Source organism: Penaeus monodon, chromosome 9 (genome assembly GCF_015228065.2).
Source record: "Penaeus monodon isolate SGIC_2016 chromosome 9, NSTDA_Pmon_1, whole genome shotgun sequence".
Lineage (NCBI taxonomy): Eukaryota > Metazoa > Arthropoda > Malacostraca > Decapoda > Penaeidae > Penaeus > Penaeus monodon.
Genome location: NC_051394.1, coordinates 51,782,077 through 51,794,576, shown reverse-complemented (window position 1 = coordinate 51,794,576; position 12,500 = coordinate 51,782,077).

Below are 12,500 nucleotides of genomic sequence, written 5' to 3'. Positions count from 1 at the left end.
AAGCTGATTCATGTATTCTTAACGAGTCTTTTTTTTCTCTCTCTTTCTCTGTTTTTTGTTTAATAGAAATATCGTTACAGGGAGTGACGTGAGAGTGTAATCTGGTTTAAGAAATGGATGATATTTTATTTTATGAGAATTTGATGTTGCGGAAAAAAATATTCATATGCACTGAAGGTTTTTTTTTTCTTCTCTTCTTTTCTCTTTCTCCTTGTCGTCCTCTTTCTTCATCTTCGTATGCAACGAGCTTCTTGTTCAATATTTTCCTCTTTTTTTCCTCTATTTTCGTGTTTTTCATTTTCCTCCTCCTCCTTCTCCTCAAGGTCTTCCTTATTCTTCACATCCTTCTTCTTCTTTCCTCCTTCTTCTCTTCCTCTTCCTCCTCCTCCTTCCTCCTAATTCTCTCCCTTTCCATCACCCTTCATTTCCCTCCTTCTCTCTTTCTTCTCTTCTTCCTCCTTCTTCTCCTCCTCTTTCTCCCTCTCCACCTCCCTCATTTCCCTCCCCCTCACACGCGCCGCGGTCCATCATTTCCCTTCCTCTCCCTCTCCACCCTCCCTGCTTCTCCTCCCTCTCCCTCTCCACCCTCCCTGCTTCTCCTCCCTCTCCCTCTCCACCCTCCTTCCTTCTCCTCCCTCTCCCTCTCCACCCTCCTTCCTTCTCCTCCCTCTCCCTCTCCACCCTCCTTCCTTCTCCTCCCTCTCCCTCTCCACCCTCCTTCCTTCTCCTCCCTCTCCCTCTCCACCCTCCCTCACTTCCCTCCTCGCACGCGCCGCGGTCCATCAACTCATCCCACGCCAGAGGTGGAAAAGTCCTTGGCTGAAGACATAACGCTGCCACGAATTGCTTCTCTCTCGAAATGGATTAATTGAAGCAAATGTCACGTCGGGCAGAGAGCTCCCTTTTTCTCTGGGCGATTGGGGGGATAAAACTCAAATTCAATTAAATGCCAGAGCGGAGGATGATGATGGAGAATGTGGTGGGGGGAGGGGGGGGGGGGAGGGGGAGGAGGAGGGAGGGGGAGGGGCGAGGAGGGGGGAGGGGAAGTAGTTGGGATGGGGAGGAGGTGGGAGGGAGAGGGGGTAGAATGGGGAGGAGGAGGGAGGGGAAAGGGGAAATGAGAAGGGAAATAACAGGACACGTCGATGGGAAGAGGGACAGAGAAGGAAGAGGAGGAGGAACGTGGAAGATGAAGAGAAGGAGAGAAGGGAAATGGACGTGGCAAGTATGTGAGGGTAAAGGGAAGGAGGAGATGGAAGAGGAGGAAGGAAAACGGAAGAGAGAGAAGCAGACGCAAGCACTCAGTCTCATCCCTTATTCTTCATCTCATCCGTCGCCTCCCAATTCCTCTTTCATTCCAGTTTCTCCCATTCCCATTTCCTCTTTCATTCCAGTTTCTCCCATTCCCATTTCCTCTTTCATTCCAGTTTGTCTCATTCCCAATTCCTCTTCCATTGCGGTTATTCCCATCCCCAAACCAAGCGCCGCTCGCCTCCTGCGCTTCCACGGCCTCCTTCTTGCATTAACAAATGACTGCACTCGGGCAAGGTCTTCAGGAAGCGCCGATGTACGGAGCTCATTGTCCTGAAAACGAGATTAAACCAACTTGTTGCTCCGAAGGCCGAGTTTTCCCTGAAATTTTAAACACCTTCTCTTAATAAACTTCTCTCAAACGCCTTCGTTTAAAAGGCGAGAGCGATTCCCGCGGTCGAGGGCGCCGGTACTGCCAGCTCATCCCTTTGAGACGCAAGCCTTTGTCTCAATAAACTCGTCAGTTAAAAAAAAAAAAAAAAAAAAAAAGGCGGCGTCATTTCGCGAGAAGGGGAAGGACGCGCGGGCATGCATGGGGAACGGCCTGGGCACGGGAACGCGTGCGCTCTCCCATGCACATACTATGTGTTATGTAGATATAGATAGTTAGACATATAAATAGCTCTCTCTCTCTCTCTCTCTATCTATCTATCTATCTATCTATCTATCTATCTATCTATCTATCTCTCTATCTATCTATCTATCTCTCTATCTATCTATCTACCTATTTATCTGCCTATCTATCTATCTATCTATCTATATATATATATATATATATATATATATATATATATATATATATATATATATATATATTATATATGTATGTATGTATGTACACCTCTATATGTGCGGTCTGCTTCATAAAGGCCGGAGGCGTCGCGGCGGCCGGAGGAAGCGCAGGCTCGGCGGCGCGTGAGGCGCAGCGTCTACTTGAGCGCGCCTTTGTGTGCGTGAGCTCGAGTGTACACGCCCATTGTGCCTCGACAGCAGTAAAACTCATGCACAAAAGCGGCGGCGGTGAGTCTTCACGCAGCGAGTGACTTATCTCCCATCGGGTCCCCCGGGCACGTGCCCCTCCCCCCTCCCCCACGCGGCGTCAAAGGTAAAAGCGAAACTCGAGCGAAATCGTCTCGGTAAGGAAAAACGATTTCGATTCTGCGCGGGGGGGGGGGGTGCTTGTGAGTACGCGCGTTGTGATCGTGATATTTGTAATCAGACGCAAACGCATACGCACACACACACACACACAACACACACACACACACACACACACACACACACACACACACACACACGCATACTCACACACACACACACACACACACACACACACACACACACACACACACATACTTACACACACTCAGAACGAATAAGTATTAAATGATAACGAAATTTCTCTCCTCGCAGCTTCTGTTTGCTCTGCCGACAAATTAATAATTAAACGCTTGCATAAGAGAAGTATGAAATTTATTACTCACCAAGGTTTAGAAAAAATAAATGTTAGTTTACCGAAAAGGCGAGTTCGTTCAAAGCTTTAATAATGAGGTTACCTTTGTGTGATGTGGTCTATCGTGGTCTGAAATTCGAACAATGGATTTTCATTTCCTTTTTTTTGGGGGGGCGAGGGGGAATAGGGGGGAGGGGAGGGATAACATATCGGGAAAAAAGGTTATGATCCTAATATCATGACTGTAACTCGCCGTGCCCACTTGCATCAAATCATCATTATCTGCAACGTCAGCGACCGTCATTAACATATAATGCAGCCATTATTGCAAACATAACTTTGCTGAGATACCTTCCCCCCTCCCCTCCCCCTTCGCAGCTTGCAGTGACAGCGAGTTTCCTTTGAAGAATATTGCTTTGCAGCAGACGCATAATATGTATAATAATCTGTACAGTGTGAGCGATAGAAGATACGTATATTAAGTTTCAGAATGTGAATGTGATTTATTTTATGTCCAGTGGAAATATGATAACAGATGCATGTATCAGGTTTTCGATACACGCATATATACGAGAGAAAGTTATCAACCGTAGATATATATATTGGCTATAATAGAACAATAAAGTTTCGTCCTAATGATATTTTCCCTGGGCGTTTTCTGGGAGTGTTGACGATTTGCAAATAGGATTTTTCGATTGCGTCGTTTCGCTGATCGATTCTTGTGCCTTGCAACTTCGCCGGTTCCGCCCTCCCTTGTGTGGCCTCATTTAGGAGTCTTAGGGACCCTCCTCCTCTACCTCCAATCTCTCCTCCCTGCCTCTCTCGCATCTCCTCGCTCTCTTTTCCTCTCTCCTTCTCCCTTTTCATTCGCGTCTATCCTTTCGTTTTTATTTCTCTCTTTCCATCTTCGTCTCTTCTTTCCACTTTCCTTCTCCCTTTCCATTTTCGTCTCTCTTTTCCTCTTTCCTTCTCCTTTTCATCTTCGTCTTTCTCCTCCAAAGCTTTACCTTATCTATTCTTTCCCCTCTCTCCCGTCCCCTTCCTCCTCCTGCCTCCTCCCTCCTCCCCTTCCACCAACCCTTCGTCCCTTTCTCCCTTCGCTTCTAACCCTAAATTATCTACTCTTATCCTTCCTTTCTTCCCTCTCGCCAATTCTGTCTCCCTTGCATGCCTCCTCCTCCCTTTCTCCGCCGCTCTGGTTCTCCCTTCTTCTCTTGGTCCCCCCCCTCCCCCCTCCCCGTCCCCCGCCCTCTTTCTTTGTGCGACCCTCGCCTCTGTTCTGCCCTTTCTTTTGCTTCATTACTTACCTCCATAATTTCTTCCCTTCGTATATTTATTTCTTCCTCTCCCTCCCTCTCTCTCTCTCTCTCTCTCTCTCTCTCTCTCTCTCTCTCTCTCTCTCTCTCTCTCTCTCTCTCTCTCTCTCTCTTCCTCCCTCCCTCCCTTCCTCCTCCCTTTCTCTCACTCTCCCCGCCTCCTTCCCTCCTCGTTCCACGGAGACTTTTTCCCAAAAAGGATTTGTATTCGATTCTCCTTTTTCACTTTCGTCTCTCGCTAGTCACCCGCAGCTGTGAGATCAAAAAAAAAACAAAAAAAAAAACACCCAACATGGCAATGGCTGTCTGTCTCCCTCACCGCCATATATATATATATATATATATATATATATATATATATATATATATATATATATATATATATATATATATATATATATATATATATATATAATATATATATATATGATATATATATGTATATATATAATATATATGTATATATATATATATATATATATATTATATATATATATATATATATATATATATATATAAACACGTATACGCACACACACACATACGCATAAACACACCCGAACCACCTCTGTCCTTCTCCCGTCGTGGAATAATTGCATCAATTTACGATGCATTACTGCGTGACGCCCCTCCTCTCCTGTCGTCGCTTCTCCGGAGGTCCTGATATATGGCCCAGGGGATGCGTATGAGGGATCGCCATTGATTACTTTCGGTCCGGAGAGGATATTGTGGGCGCCGATTTTCGTGTGTGCGATCGCTGGGTCCTCGGGCGGGAGGGGAGGCTCAAGGAACGGCGGTGGTGGCGATTTCGTTGCTTCTGGGATTATTATTGTTGTTATTGTCGTTGTTTTAGTGTTTTGTTAACAACAACAACAACAAAAACAACAACAACAACAACAACTACTACTACTACTACTACCGCTGCTGCTGCTACTACTACTACCATTTACTTTTACTATTATTATTATCATCATTTATCATTATCAGTAGTAGTAGTAGTAGCAGTACTATCATTACTATTATCAGTAGCATTAATACCTATTATCCATTCTCTTAGCCAATCTACTAAGCATAAACACCAACCGAAACATACCATAGCAATAATTTTCTCGATATGTCTACCCCCCCCCCCCCCCAAAAAAAAAAAAAAAAAAGGGTGAATAAATAAAAACAATTATAATAAATGAACAAAGAATATAGGACCTCATATCCTTGTTATTTTTCACTTATCCTTCGACGTCTATCTGTTGACATCCTCGCCCGCCTCGCGGTCCTTCGGCGCCTCCTCCTCCGCCTCGCGGTCCTTCGGCGCCTCCTCCTCCGCCTCCTTCTGATGAAGATTGTGATTACTCGATCAAAACTGACGAGGGCGTCGGGCTATGTCTTTTCTGCTGTTTTTTTGTTTTTTGTTTTCTTTGTCATTCGTTATTGTTGGTATTATCATCTTCGTCTCCTTTTTTTCTTATTTTTCTTCTCTTTTTTCCTTTTTTTTTCTTCTTTTCCTTCATTTTATTCTTCTTCTTCCTTTTCGTGTCTGATTATTATATATAAAGAAAGTGATAGACTTTTTCTTTCTTTCTTCTTCTTCTTCTTCTTCTTTTTCTTCTTCGTGTCTTATTAATAAAAAATGAGTTTTTGCTTTTCTCTTTTCCCATTTTTCTTTTCTTTTTCTTTCTTCGTATTTCATTAATTTCTCTAAAAATGGCGTCAGCTTTTCCCTTCATGATTTTCACTTTCATTCTCGTCTCCTGAAGAGGATTCGAAGATCAAATGGAGTTCGATCCTTTATTCTTTGATACTCGATTCTCTCTTCGTGTCTCACTAAAGGCTCGGAAAACAGAATCAGATTAGGCGTCACTTTTGTCTTTTGTTTTTCTTTCCTTCTATTTCTTCTCTTTCTTCTTCTTCTTCTTCTTCTTCTTCTCTTTCTTCTTCTTCTTCTTCTTCTTCTTTCTTCTTCTTCTTCTTCTTCCGGTTTCGCGTGAAGTGTTTTGCGCAAAAAGAGAAAGAAAATAGAGTCACAGACATTAGATTCTCTGCCTTTCGTCGTCTCTTCTGTTCCTCTAAAGCCTCTCGGCGAACCAGGTTTTCTTCTCTGTCTTTCTATCGTTTATTTATTATCATTTCTCTAGTTTGTTTAAATTATTATTTCTATCATTTATTTAATTACTATTTCTATCATTTATTTGATTATTATTTCTATCATTTATTTGATTTTTTCCGATTTGGGGGACGATTGTGTTCATCGGATTTTTTTTTCTATTCATTCACTTATTTTTTTTCTTTATCTTTATTCTAATTAAAACGGGAGAAAGAGGGAGCGAAAGAGAAAGTCATATGACGAAGAAAAAAATCACAAAACGAAAAGAAAGGAAATAAGAAAATAAAGAAAGAGATAAACAGAACGAGAGAAAAGGAAAGAGAAAATAAGAAAGAAAAGAAAGAAAAATCTAACGAGACCTTCGATCGCCGTAAGAGAGGGAAGGGGGGGAGGGAGGGGGGGAGGGGGATGACCAGGGGAAGGTCACTGTCATTCTGCCAACGATCCTGTGACCTTCTCGCTATGATTGCTTGTGTCACGACCTTTTATCATCCGCTGTACTCCGCCAATATTTTTTTTTTCTTTTTTTCTCCTTTTTTCTCTCTTTTCTTCACTTCGCACCCACTACGGTGCCCTCTTTTTTAATGTGTTCCTTTGTGTGTTTGTTTAGGAAGAGGAGAGTATTTATGAAAGTGTCAATCGAGGTACGTATGTCTATCATCCCCCCCCCATCCCGACCCTGCCTCCCCCCCATCCCGACCCCGCCTCCCCCCCATCCCGCCCCCGCCTCCCCCCCCATCCCGACCCCGCCTCCCCCCCCCCCCTGTAAAACTGGCACTGTTCCAAGGACTCGATTATTCGTCAGAGTAAATTTCTAACTCTTTATGTACACTCTTTATAGCATGTCACGGTTGTCGGAAGAGCGTTTATGCGGCTGAAGAGTTCGCATCCCCCCCCCCCCTCTCCAATACCGTATGATGTGCTCAAGGGAATCTCCAATTTGGAAACATGGCACAACTCCAGCTTTTGATCTCTCTCTTTCTCTCTTCCTTTCGTTCTCTTTCTCTCTTTCTCTCTTTCTTTCGTTCTCTTTCTCTCTTTCTCTCTTTCTTTCGTTCTCTTTCTCTCTCTTTCTCTCTATTTATCTATTTCTCTCTCTCTCTCTCTCTCTCTCTCTCTCTCTCTCTCTCTCTCTCTCTCTCTCTCTCTCTCTCTCTCTCTCTCTCTCTCTCTCTCTCTCTCTCTCTCTCTCTCTCTCTCGCTCTCTCTCTCTCTCTCTCTCTCTCTTCCCACTCGCCCCTCCTTCCCTTCATCCTCCCTCCTAATCATCCCTCCTCCCCCCCCCATCCCTCCCTTCTCGAAGAATGCACAAGCAGCAGGGGGGGGGGGCACAGTATACGTCTCGCGTGTCGTGCACAGCATGCGGAAGGGGCGGCATCTCATCATCCCACAGCGCGGCGGTCAGCATGCACTCCGCATACTCAGCATGTGTAAACGCTTATGTCTGTTCCAAGGCTATATTTTCCCGGAAACGAAGATGGAGGAAGTGGAGGAATGGAGGAGGATTAAGAGAAAAGGAGGGATAAAAAGGAAGGGAAGGGATGGAGGAAGAGAGAGAGAAAGATAGAAAAGGAGAGAAGATAAAAGAGCGGGAGAAAGAGAGAGGGGGGGGAAGAAAGAGGAAGGAAAAGGGAGGAGAAAAAAAAAACGATAGAGAAAGACCGTGGAAAAGAAATTGTAAAATATATAGAAAGAGAGAAAAAAATAGAGCAAGAGAAAGAAAAGAAATGGAGCGAGAAAAAAAGGAAAAGAGCGAGAGAAAGAGAAGACAAAGAGGGGAGAAAGAGCGAAAGAAGAAAGAAACAGAGCGAAAGAAAAAGAAGACAGACGAGTGAAGTAAAAAGATAAAAAAAATGATAAAGACCCCAACTTTGAATCTGAAATGGTAAGGTTTCCTTTAACTGGCAAAGTTCTGAAATTCTGTAATATAGAAGCTGGATGATCTTGCAACGTCAGGAAGAAGTTGGACGAAGCTGCAACATAAAGAAAAACAAGAGAGAAAAATGGATAAAGGAGAAAAATTATAATTAAAGTGCAAAAGGCTATTAGGTAAATTGCAGACAAAACGCGGGGCTTTATAGATTCCAAAGAGAACTTCCGGATGCGAAAAAACCGAGAAGGCAAAGGAAATGTCAAAAATAATAATAGTAAAAGAAAAAAATGTAAATTGAGTACGCAAAAAGGGCGAACGTCTTGGAGGCTGGTGTAGGGGGGGGTAGGGGGGGCAAGGGGAAGGGAGGAGGGGGGGGTGGTATATATACGCATGCGCACACAGAGGCATATGTGTACGGATATGCGTACATGTTTACGCTCATATCCAGACGTACTTGTATATATGAACCCAAATATACATACACACACACAAATTCTCTCTCTCTCTCTCCTCCTCTCTCTCTCTCTCTCTCTCTCTCTCTCTCTCTCTCTCTCTCTCTCTCTCTCTCTCTCTCTCACTCTCTCTCTCTCTCTCTCATCCCTCTTCCTTTCCTTCCCTCACTCCCTCTCCCCGCCCTCCCTCCTCTCCCCCCTCTCCCTCCCTCACCCTTCCCTCCCTCACGAAAGGAATGCACAGGAGGAGCGAGAGGCTTTGGCGAGACAAATCGGGTCCTCCGTATAACAAGCGAAAATGGCGAGGATTATGGCGCCGGAGCGAGACAGATTGGCGAGATAGCGAGGGCAACGGAGAGGGGATGAGGGAGAGGGAGAGGGAGAAGGAGAGGGAGAAGGAGAGAGTGAGGGAGAGGGAGAGGGAGAAGGAGAGAGAGATGGAGAGGGAAAGGAGAGGGAGATGGAGAGGGAGAGGGAGAGGGAGAGGGAGAGGGAGAGGAAGAAGGAGAGGGAGAGGGAGAGGGAGAGGGAGAGGGAGAGGGAGATGTAGATGGAGAAAGAGAAGAAGGAGAGGAAGAAGCAGAAGGCGATGGAGAAAGAGATAGGGATGGAAGAGGAGAGGGAGACTGAGAGGGAAGGAGAAGGAAAAGAAGGAGGAGTTGAGGATGAGGAACAGGAAGAGGATGAAAAGAGGAAAAAATAAAGGACAGAAAAAAAGGGAAAAATGAGTCACAGCAGGAAGAGGAAGAGAATCAGAAGCAAAAGGAATAGTATGTTGAGGCAGAAGAAGGGAGAAGAAGAAAATAAAAAAAGAAGAAGAAGAAGAAAAGAAGAAAAGGAGAAGAAGAAGAAGAAAAAGAAGAAGAAGAAGAAGAAAAGAAGAAGAAGAAGAAGAAGAAGAAGAAGAAGAAGAAGAAGAAGAAGAAGAAGAAGAAGAAGAAGAAGAAAATAATAATTATAAGAAGAAGAAAGGCGAAGAAAAAAAAAGAGAGGAGAGGTGGCGAAGGAAAGAGAAGAGAAAGAGGAGGAGGAGGCGAAGGAAAGAGAAGAGAAGAGGAGGAGGAGCGAAGGAAAAGAAGAAAGAGGAGGAGGAGGCGAAGGAAAGGAAGAGAAAGAGGAGGAGGAGGCGAAGGAAAGGGAAGAGAAAGAGGAGGAGGAGGCGAAGGAAAGAGAAGAGAAAGAGGAGGAGGAGGCGAAGGAAAGGAGAAGAGAAAGAGGAGGAGGAGGCGAGGCACAAAACAGGCCGAGGAGGAAGGGAAAAGGGAAGCCTGCCAGTACGGAAGCCGCGCTTCTTTTGTTTCCCAGGTCATTACGGCGCGGCGGGGGTAAACGCCGCGATATCTGTGTGTGAATAATGATAAATGCCCCGCGTCTCTTTGTCCTTCGCGATCCCGTAGCCTTGGAAGCCCCGCTCTTAACCCCAAGTTATCTCTCTCTCTGTCTTCTTTACGCTCTCTCTTCTCTCTCTCTCTCTCTCTCTCTCTCTCTCTCTCTCTTTCTCTCTTTCTTTTCTCTCTCTATCTCTTCTCTTCTCTCTCTCTCTCTCTCTCTCTCTCTCTTTTTCCTTTTCCCCTTTTTCCCTCTTCTCTCTCTCCTCCTCTTTCCTCTTTCCTTCTCTCCTCTCTCTCTCTTCTCTCTCTCTCTCTCTCTCTTTCTTTTTCCGCCCTCTCTCTCTCTCTCTCTCTCTCTCTCTCCCCCCCCCCCCCCCCCCCCCCTCTTTTCTCCTTTTTCCCTTCTCTCTCCTCTCCTCTCTCCTCTCTCTCTCCTCTCTCTCCTCTCTCTCTCTCTCTCTTTCTCTTCCTTCTCTCCTCTCTTTTCCCTCTCCTCTTCCCTTCTCTCTCTCCTCTCTCTCTCTCTCTCTCTCTCTCTCTCTCTCTCTCTCTCCTCTCCAAAAAGGGACGCCCTGCGCTATTACCCACGACACCGTAAATTTGGGGTTTTTTGCGCGCGATCTCGATAACTATGGTCATATATTAGACGGACGGTGGGAGAGAGGGGGGGGGGGAGGGAGAGAGAGAGGGGAGAGAGGAAGAGAAAAGGGGGAAAAGAGAGAGAGAGAGAGAGGAGAAGGAGAAGGAAGGAGAGAGAGAAAAAACAGAAGAAAACAGAGAAAGAGAAAGACAGACAGACGAACAGACAGACAAACACAGAGAACCCCCCTAAAAAAAACGACCTGAGAGTACGACCTTGCGCCCCCCCTCCCCCCCTCGTGACGAGTGGTTCGTCGTTACGCCCAATTTGTCACCGGCCTGTCAATGGCACCCTAGACGGCGTGGGCGTAATCAAATGCGGGAGTAATCAGAAAGTGCTCAAGAACTTTTGTGTGCCATTTGCCGAGTTTATTTTCCTTATTTTCGGTTTCCTTTTATTTAATTAGTTACTTTTTTGTTGTTGTTGTTTTCTTCTTCTTCTTCGTCTTCTTCTTCCTCTCCTTCTTCTTCTTCCTCTTCTTCTTCTTCTTCTTTTTCTTCTTCGTTCCCTTCGTAATCTTTACTTCGTTTTCGTTTATATTTACATATATATTTCCCACCGCTTTATCTGCTGTTCATCCTTATCTATCTAGTCTAAAAAAATAATTTTTGCGTTCGTTTCCTGTTTTTTCCCCCTTTTTCCCCTTTTTTTCCCCTTTTCTTCCTTCATTTTCTGTTCGTCAGGAAAGCGTTCAGTAACTTTTCACGTAATGTTTGTTCAATAATTATCTTTATTTCCTTTCTTTCTTTATCCGGTTATTTGTTTCCCTTTCTCTTCGTCAGGTTTTACTCTTTCTATCATGCAAAGAAAATTCTCGAACGAATTTCACGGAATTTTTTTTAATTCGTAATAATAATTTTCTTTATTTTTTCATTGATTTTGAGGATCACACTCTTACATCTAATTCTATTTCCCATTATTACCTGTATTTCCTTCCCCCATTATCATTTGCATTTCTCTTCTTTCACTATCATTATCATCCTCTATTCCTCTTTCTTCCATGATCATCACTTCAATATCTTCTCTTTCTCCCATCATCATCATCTGTTCCTCTCTTCACCTCCCTCCTATCATCTTCTTCTCTCCTCACATCATCATCATCTGTTCCTCTCCTTGCTGTTCTCTTTCTCCATTATCTATTCCACTCTCTCCCTTCACCCTCATCTTCATCACCTGTTTCCCCCCCTCCCATCATCATCATCACCTGTTCCCCTTCCTCTCTTGATTATCATCATCATCTGTTCGTCTCTCTCTCTCTCTCTGTCTGTCTCTCTCTCTCTCTCTCTCTCTCTCTCTCTCTCTCTCTCTCTCTCTCTCTCTCTCTCTCTCTCTCTCTCTCCACTCTCCTGTCATCATCATCTGCCTCCCACCATCATCACCTGTATCTCTGCCTCCCACCATCATCACCTGTTCTTCTCCCCAGCTCCGTGCACAGCGCCCGGACCGACAGTTCACGTGTAATAAAACGGATTAAGCGGCTCACGGCTCCCTCGCCTCACCCCCGCTCGCGCTTATCTCTATATTGAGCTGGGCGTGGGCTGGGGTGGGCGGGGGTGGTTGAGGCGGGGGGGAGGGCCGTGCGTGGGCGAGGGTGTAGGAGGGAGGGAGAGGAAGAAAGGAGTTGAGGGTGGGGTGGGCTGAGGATGGAGAGGGAGGGAGGAGGAGGGTAGAGGAGAGGAGTAAGAGTGTTAGTGGGTGGGTTGGGGTGGGTAGGTGGGCGAGGAAGGGAGGAAAGGGAGGGGGAGGGTAGAGGAGGAGAGGAGGGTAGGTAGGTTCAGGAGGGTAGGCCTGGGTGGGCTGAGAGATGGAGGAGTGTGAGTGGGTGGGTTGGAAAGGATGGGTGGGCAGGGTAGGGAGGGAGGCGCAGGGGGAGGGGAGCAGAAGAGAAGGAAGAGTGTGGGTGGGTGAGGTGGGCGTGGACCAGGATCCGAGGAGGAGAGACGGAAGGAAGGAGAGAAAGGGTGTGGGAGGGTGAGGTGGGCGGGGACTGTGGTGGGGGGGCGGGGGACAGGTCAATTGTTGA